The sequence below is a fragment of the Cotesia glomerata genome, linkage group LG9 (assembly GCF_020080835.1).
Source record: "Cotesia glomerata isolate CgM1 linkage group LG9, MPM_Cglom_v2.3, whole genome shotgun sequence".
Classification (NCBI taxonomy): domain Eukaryota; kingdom Metazoa; phylum Arthropoda; class Insecta; order Hymenoptera; family Braconidae; genus Cotesia; species Cotesia glomerata.
In genome coordinates, this window is record NC_058166.1 from 7,923,833 (window position 1) to 7,933,109 (window position 9,277).

The 9,277-nt window shown below is 31.6% G+C and overlaps 1 protein-coding gene and 1 long non-coding RNA gene across 4 annotated transcripts in view; one reads left to right on the top strand and one right to left on the bottom strand.

Annotated features, from left to right (window-relative positions):
- LOC123271496 (head-specific guanylate cyclase) overlaps positions 1 to 9,277 on the bottom strand; it is a 296,342-nt gene that overhangs the window by 50,739 nt on the left and 236,326 nt on the right. The gene's annotated exons all lie outside the window — the stretch shown is intronic.
- The window catches only part of LOC123271504, a 9,969-nt gene continuing 3,860 nt past the window's right edge, over positions 3,169 to 9,277 (top strand). The window contains exon 1 of the long non-coding RNA XR_006510892.1: positions 3,169 to 3,348. This is a non-coding gene — a long non-coding RNA (uncharacterized LOC123271504). The remainder of the gene's footprint in view (positions 3,349 to 9,277) is intronic.

Sequence of the window (9,277 nt, forward strand, 5' to 3'; positions counted from 1 at the left end):
CTTCATTTATTCTGTAGTATGTGTACGACTTCGTACATGTGCCATTCTACAAGCGTGTATTACGTATAAAATTTGAATTTCCCGGGATTTGTAACACTCCGTATATATACGGTGCTGTTTGTGTACGGAGTCGTATCGTTTGCTCCTGTATATTACTATCATATTATATTAATTATTAAAATAATAATAAATTTCTGTATTAATTATTAATAATAATAAATTTCTGTATACGTTATTACGTTCTATAGTATGATACAGCCGTATTGTATCTATCTATAATTAATCCCATTCTACATAGTACGTTCGCGTGCTATAGTTAATTGCGTGCTATAGTAAAACCTGCTCTTTTCTCATCAAAAAATATCCAGGATCTAAAAATCGGCGTTGCTATAGTTTCTGCTAGTGAATTTATCGAATTTTAATTAAAAAAATAATGACTAGTGGACTATAAATTAATTAAATTAGCAATTCACACCATATAGAATACATATTTATTATCAATTGCATCAAACAGTCAGTTAAGGTGGTTTAATAATTTTCAAACCTCACAAAACCGTTCTGCTTACGGTAAACACATTCGGTAGTCTGGCGCTCCGTTTACAACGGGATTTTTGAACGGAACTTGGCGCCAGATTCTACCGAATCTGTGGATAAGTCACAAACCAAGCAAGTGTGTTGTGGTTTAAAGTATAGTGAAAATAATTTTTATCCTGTGGTTCAAATAATAGCTACTCATTCAAGAAGCCTAATTCAATTAAATTCAAACGAATGGAAGAAATTGTGTTCTTCATGTGATACATTTTCAAACTATTTTCATGAAGAAGTAAACAGTAACTTTTATCGAGTTCTGTTCCATTCAGTGCGAAGTCCTGAGAATTAACTTTTCTGAATTTAAACAACAGCGTTGTATTATATTAACTCATCAAGATACACGCATTTTCTTACTAGCCCAAACAACAAACACATTAATATGCATCAATCAAAGTGTCAACCATTGGCTCGACCATCTTGAGCAACTTCCTATTGGGGACTACATAAACTCCATAGAAGAAAATATATCAAGATATATTCTGAAAAATCTGGTGCCCAAGACCCGAGAAACACCAAACAAAAATACAATATTAAAATATTTTGAAAAACATTTTCTGGATTTATTTAAATATAACGAGAAGACTCCTTCAATTCACAGTAATCTTGGAGATCTTGGGTTTTGATTTTTCTGGGAGTCTTATGTCTAAATTTTTTAAAAAATATTTACAAAACTTTCATTTTTCTGGGACTTGCTACACTACCATGAAGAATTTGTTCAAAAAATAGTAGACAAAGTTGACAACCAGCTGTCTCAACGCTACAGCCTGTATTATAACGCTAACAAAGGACAAGACACCTGCTATTAATATGGACAAAATATTTTTACTATTATTATTATTATTACTATTGTCATTATTATCTGTAGTAATATTATTATTACTACGATTATCACGATTTCTTGATAAAAATGTCTGTTTTTATAAGGTTGTAGCTGTGTGCGAATTTAATAAATAAAAGAAAAAAACAAAAATATTGTATACTTGTTATTAATTATTTAATTATATATTTTATATCAGATATAAATTTATCGTTGAAATCTAAATCTATAAAATCATTAAAACCTAAATTATAATAATAACTATCTAAATTACAATTTTGCTGTTCTTGCAACAAATAGTTAACCCATTGTTCATGCTTATCATCGCTTACAATATTAAATTTTTCAGTATACATTCTTCGTGATTGAATCTCACACTCAATTAAATACCATAAATTACAATCTGCATATTTCTTTCGCATATCATAGAAATGATAAATTTTTACAATAGTTTTCATTTTACTATAATGCGCTTCACAGTATTGATATTTTTTATGGCAAAAATTTTTACATTGAGAATTATAAACATATGCTCGACATGGGTGTATAGGAAATACAATTTTATTATATAAATACGTAATCATCGTATTCCATTTATACACATACATGAAAAAAAAATTAATCCACATATTAAATCGAACTTAATTCAGTAAACAATAAGATTCTTACTATAGCCACGTAATATGCTACTATGGATACAATTTTCTAGTATGACTTCTGGAGATCCTTTTCACCGAGGTTTACATAACATCACACTTCTCCAAGGCCCCCTGCCGAAACGACCACATGTTTTCCTTTATACATGTAAATACCCATCCTACACTTTCCCACACCCAATTATCACCTCTCAAGAAAACACCAAGACTCCCCTGCCAAGATAACGAGGAACAGGTCCCAAACATCAGCCTACATCTTTAAACATAAAAAACATACATTCAGCTATCCTTAGCATCTTAATTACCCCCTGCCATGACAACACTTCTGTAAACATTCGAGAAAACACATTTTCCACAAGTATATTAACAACTGTCAATCAAAAGACCCAGACATCCGCTCCCAACACTCAGATGACCCCCGCTGAGGAGTGAGGAAAAGGTCTGGCGCCAGTGGCCGCGGAGTGGGGGTTTGTTATGTCTCCCAGGATGTGCCCTATACTACTGGGGTGAAAACAATAACTTCCCGATTTTTGAAAATTTTCAATTTTCTTAGCGGGAAGTTAAAAATATTGTACAACCACGCACACCAAGTACATTCCAAAATTGTTTTTTTTTCATTTTTAAATTTACAACAAAATTTTTTTTAATTATCGAAAATCATATACATTCATATCAGTTACTTGGATTTTTTAATTTTACATCTTTTTGTACAGGAAAAAAATTTTGTTCTAATAATAGTCTTATGAATGTAGACTTGGCGCTATTTTTTACAGTGGAACTGTTTTTGATCGGATTTTAGTATTTTTTGTAATTATAATAAAAATTGACAATTTTAATTTAATACTTTTCCACGAAAATCAAAAGTGAATAAATAATAGAATAATTCCCGGCAAAACACTAAAATCCATCAACATGTGTGTGTGTGTGTGTGTGTGTGTGTGTGTGAACCCTTTTAAGATTTTACCCTGATAGCCACCTTACCTATAACTTACTGTCAATCTACATCCGCAATTTGAAACAAACTTGACGGAAAGAGTTGGCGAAGCGAGCGATTACCTATTAGTTAACGATTCCCTATAACTTACTCTGCAAATAGACGTCAAAACTTGCTGTAGTAAAGTTGAAAATAAATTTAACTACAAGTTTGATTGTTAACTTGTATTCAAGTTGCGGCAATTTGCTTACAACTGTTGTTGCGTGAAGAATTACCGCCAACTTGATGTATAAATTAACCATAACTGCTGGAAGTCAACACTTACTGAGAAAGCGCTGGCTATCAGGGTAGTTAATAATTATTCTTTGGTACCAACTGAAATTTCGCATTGGCTGCACTTTTCATGGCGAACTATCCCCTTGAAGCTACAGTTGTTATGCTTCCATCTAGTGGATGTTATTTTTATTTATTGAAAACTTTACTGACTGTAGTTCTTTCGTCCGGGAGTATTAAAATACTTGGTTTCAGCGCGGGAAAGGAATCATTCCAAAAAAAAGAATTCTATTTAGACGTTATTTAATTTTGATCAAAATTATTTAATTGGTTTCAATTTATTATTCAAGTTGACAAAATATTAAAAAGCTTCAAAATATAAAATTGAGGTTTACAATGACGTGATCTTAGCAATCTAAGCTCTCAATGAGAAGTGTCGTTACATAGTTTTTCCGAAGAACTTCAAACTCCGTTCTTCTCCCACCATAACTCCCATACATATATCCGCTCTTGTACATATATAAGTACACATATTGCTACTACATGTAATGATTTTCACACACTAATATATAATATTTTCTATTATATTCACATATATTTATTTATAAATTATATATATTGCAGTGCATTAATATTCGTATTTTGCTAATTAGATTAAGCTTATTACTATTTCTATCAATCTATAATCTATTAAAACTATGGAATAGTTTAATTGTTAATGTAAGAGATAAATATCATTTAATAATATTATTTTATACAATCTTATTCTTTTAACATTAATTAATAATTATTTATAAGTTGGATACAGGATATAAATTGTTAATTTAATTCTTATATATTTCGTTGCAATATTCTATTAAAGCTAGTTTAACAAAAATATGTTATTTAACGATCTTATTTTTTGTTACATATTTGTTACGTTATTATTTAGCCGTTGAAACAAGGGATCATAGAATTTTTCTCACACGTGTCTTTTATGGCTTTTCCTCAGAATCTCAAGTACCTAAGGTTTCTCAGAACTCAACTACAATGTCCCTTTGTACTCGACAATAGCTTATATTTATTTGAAACAAAATATACTCTAATATAATAAATATTCTACGATACAGAACCTAAACTTTCTAATTTGGACAGTGTTCACTATTTAAATTATGAATTAATAAAATAATTTAATATAATCTAAATTACATTTAAATTTGCACTTCATTGGCTCGTAGCGTCACCTACTAGATGAATCTAGAGGCATTATACCTTCCCCCTTAATTTAAAAAAGATGTTGCCATAAGCAACAGCTTTTTTTTTATCTCTTATCGGCTTTTTACAACTTTTTTTCTTCTTTTTCCCTTTCTTTTTAATTACTTTCAACTCTTCTTGTGAAATAAACATCCTTCGATCGGTAATAAACAGCTTATGCATATAAATACAATATCGTAAACATCATTTATGTATACCTCCGCCAGTAGTAGCTTAGATAGTTGCAATTTAATCAAATATGTCATCAAAATTTTATACAACATTTTTAGATAGCACTTAAACATCCGAATCTAGCAATAAAATGATTTGGCAAAGGCTACAGGGAGAGTCTATTTTTCCAAAAAAATTTTTCTTAAAAATTAAAAAAAAATTTTTTTTTGAAAATTAAAAAAAATAAAACAAAATCAAGAGGCCTATTCTGACTCACCTCGCTGAAGTTATGGACACATTCAAACCTTGATTTTCCCTAAAAAAATTTTATTGAATAAATTTAAAGTTGATACCCCTAAGGTGCACACTGTAATCGTCAATACTGTGGAGCTGACGAACCACAGGGTCTCATTTTTTCTGAAGAATCATTAACACACGTGCATGAGCACAAAATAAGCATAAATCCGACCGTGCAACCTCCACGTGGCATGCTTTGGATAACGCTAATGCCGGCGGTGAATCAGTCATCAATTAAAATTTTTGTCAAAAACCTTAATTTCCTTAGTAACGAAAAAAAAATTTTTTTTTTAAGTTTCAAAAAAATTTTTTTTTTGATTTTTTTTTTGTTAATTAATCTTCAAAAAACGCAAAATTGAGTAAAAAGTAAAAAAAAATGATATTATTGATTTAAAGAAATGATCTTTTCAGAAAAAAGATTAGGTTAAGTTTAAGGAACAAAAACCTTGTTTCCTTAATTTTTTCGAAATTTCAATCGATCGGTCCAGAAAAACCGCTGAACCGATCGATCTAAAAATTGAGAGGGTTCTTCGGGGTACATTGGGCAAAACGAAATCTCTTGTCCGCTTGCTGGGCGACAGTAGTTCCAGAGATATCGGCAGTTGAGTGAAAAAGGATCCTTTTGCATTCATAATTCGATATCTCGAAGACAAATCGTCCTATTCAAGTCCTGCAAAAAGCAAATTGAAGCTGAATGAGTAGGCTATATGACCTATGTATTAATCTAGCTCGAAAAAATTTTTCCATGCCCGTAGAGCGAAAAAAAAATGTAAAAAATTTGGAAAATTTTTTCTTTGTACTTTATTCAAGGATTGCATGGCTACCAGTGCTTTGAAAAATTTTTAACCAAAAAATCTGAAAACTAGAGTCATCAAGCTTCAACAGCTTTATTTTTTTATTTCCTCTATGACCATTTTTCACTGAAATACAGCCAGTTGAAAATCGCCAAAAAATTTCGAAAATTTTTTTGTTCCCTTAATTTTTGCGAGAAGTTTATTAAAATTAAAAATTTGATTGCGAAAATTCATAACTATAATTTAACCGTTACCTAGCATTATTTTGTGAGACGACGTATTAGAATAGCAGTATCGATAAGTGTGATTCGCCAATAGTATCTATAGGCTACATGCTAAATTTCAATTTTTTAATAATTAATTAAACGATAACCCTCCGTCAGATTTATTCCAAAAAATTAATTTAGACTTATGAGATAGCAATTCATAAGATATAAAAAAATTAGCTTTTGATCTTGAAAAGTGCATGCATTAGTGTCCGAACATCCTTAACAGTAATTTTAGAAATTTGGTTAAAAAATCTCCATCTACCATTCGACTACAATTACGCTTGCAGAGCGCCTTTTTTTTAAATTAAATTATTTTGGTATACAAAAGCTCATAAGCGTAAATTTTGTTAAAAAAAAACACTTTTCTATGTTAGACTTGATACTCTAAGAAGACTGCATTTATCAAAATAATGAATATGATGAGTGATTGTTAAAGCCGTAATTATCGATTAAACAATCTAAGTTTAATATATCAAATACTGGTGTTTTTAAATTTAGGTGATTTGATGAGTCAAATTTGAATATGGAATCAACATTTAGAAATTAGAAAAACGGTAGACCCTGAAGGACATCCGTGCAACTACCCGCTAATTCCATTCCTAGGTGCATAAAACTGCACTCATGATGTTTTTGAGCTGACCTAGCTCAAAAATACAATTTATGTGTTATTTTAAGCTCTTTAAGCTTAAAAAGATAGCTTTTCTATGCTTTTGAGCTCGAAGAGCTCAAAAGTCTGATAGAAGTTTCATAGAACAATATTTTTTTGATTTTCAAACCACACTATCTGTTGAATAAATCAACCGATTTTCACGCGGTTGGCAGCATTTGATGCAATTATTTTAGTTTCATGAAGAATCTTCGAGTTTGAATTGATAAAACTGGAAAATTTGGAGTAATTCCAAAAAAACAAATTTTTCGGTTTTCTTTCGTTCATGATATCTCTTGAACGAATTGATCTATTTTTACCGGCTTGACTTCGACGTAATTTTTTCATGCTAATAGCTGATTAGTTTTTTAAGTTAATCAGTGCATCCGTTTGAAAGTTATTACAAAAAATGTCAGAGTTATGTTAAAAAAACATTTGTTTCCAAATATTTTATCAAGGATATCTCTCGAACCAATCAACCGATTCTTACGTTCTTGGCGGCGATCGACGCGATTTTTGAAGTTCTAAAAATTATTTTCTATCATCAAAAACGATCTGAGAAGAAATGACGAAGTTATGTCAAAAAAATTAGGAAAACGGTTGACCCTGAAGGCCATCCCTGCAACTTCCCGCTAATTCCATACTTAGGCGCTTAAAATTGCACCAATGACATTTTTGAGCTCTTCGAGCTCAAAAATACAATTTATGGGTTATTTTGAGCTCTCCGAGCTCAAAGAGATTGCTTTCCTATGCTTTAAAGCTCTTCGAGCTCAAAAGTCTGATAGAGATTTGATAAGACACTATTTTTTGAATTTTTAAACCGCATTAACTCCTGAATGAATAAACCGATTTTTACGCGGTAAGAAGCATTCGACGCAGTTTTCCAAGCCTCACAAAGAATCTTAAATTTTGAATTAATCGCGCTAGGAATTTTGGAGTTATTCCGAAAAAACACTTTTTTCAGTTTTCTTTCGTTCACGATATCTCTCGAACGAATCAACCGATTTTGACCAGACTGATGGTGATCGACGTGGTTATTTGAGGTTAAGAGCTGATTAGTTTTTGGGATTGAACCTTTGAGCCGTTTAAAAGTTATTCCAAAAAAACCACATTTGAAAAAAATTTTTTTTTCAGTTTTTTTACGATTTCTCAAAATCTATTGATCTGAATCAGTCCAAATAGTTTTCAAAATCTAAGTTTGGTCAAGCCCTTTCGAATGGCACCAACCGCGATGAAATCGGTCAAGCCGTTCAAAAGTTATAAGCGGTTCACATACTTTCACACACACACACACACACACACACACACACACACACACACACACACACACACACACACACAAACACACACACACACACACATACATACAGACACACACACACACACACACACACACATACAGACATACAGACATCAATCCTATGACCTTCAAACGTCGAGATCTGATGAAAACTCGATTTTTGCAAAACGGGGTGAAAACAATAACTTCCCGATTTTTGAAAATCTTCGATTTTCTTAGCGAGAAGTTAAAAATTAGGAAAATGGTTGACCCTGAAGGCCATCTCTGCAACTTCCGCTACTTTCGTGATTATGCGCTCAAAATCGCACTTAGTACGTTTTTGAGATCTTCGAGCTCAAAAATATAATTTTGGTGTAGTTTTGAGCTCTGCGAGCTCAAAAGTCTGATGGTAGTATAATAAAACACTATTTTTTTAATTTTCAAGCCGCAGTAACTTTTTAATGAATGAACCGATTTTCACGCTAATAGCAACATTTGACGCAGGTTTTCAAATTCTATGAAATATTTTTAAGTAAAAATTGATCAGACCGGAAATTTTGGTGTAATTCGAAAAAAAAAACTTTTTTTCGATTTCTTTCGTCAACGATAACTCACAAACGAATCGACCGATTTTGACCGGCTTAGTGGCAATCAACGTGGTTTTTTGATGTTAATAGTTGATTAGTTTTTGGAATTGATCGGTTGAGTCGTTTAAAAGATATAAAAAAAAAAAAACCACATTTAAAAAAAAATTTTTTCGCAGTTTTTTTAAGATTTCTCAAAATCTATCAGTCCGAATCGGTCCAACTTGAATTCAAAATCTAAGTTTAGTCGAACCTTTCGAATGGCACCAACCGCGATCGAATCAGTCAAGCCGTTTAATAGTTATGAGAGGCTTACATACATACACATATATACACACACACACACACACACACACACACACATACAAATACATACAGACATACAGACGCCATCGCGGGAATAGTCAGGGAAGTTCCTTAGGACCTCAAAACGTCGAGATCTGATGAAAACTCGATTTTCGAAAAACGGGGTAAAAACAATGACTTCCCGATTTTTGAAAATTTTCAATTTTCTTAGCGGGAAGTTAAAAACACTTTTTTCGGTTTTCTTTCGTTCACGATATCTCTCGAACGAATCAACCGATTTTGACCGGATTAGCGAAGATCGGCGTGGTTTTTCAAGCTTAAGAGCGGATTAGTTTTTGAAGTTGATAGATAAAGTGGTGTAAAAGTTATTCCAAAAAAACCACTTTCAAAAAAAATTTTTTTCTCATTTTTTTGAGATTTTTAAAAT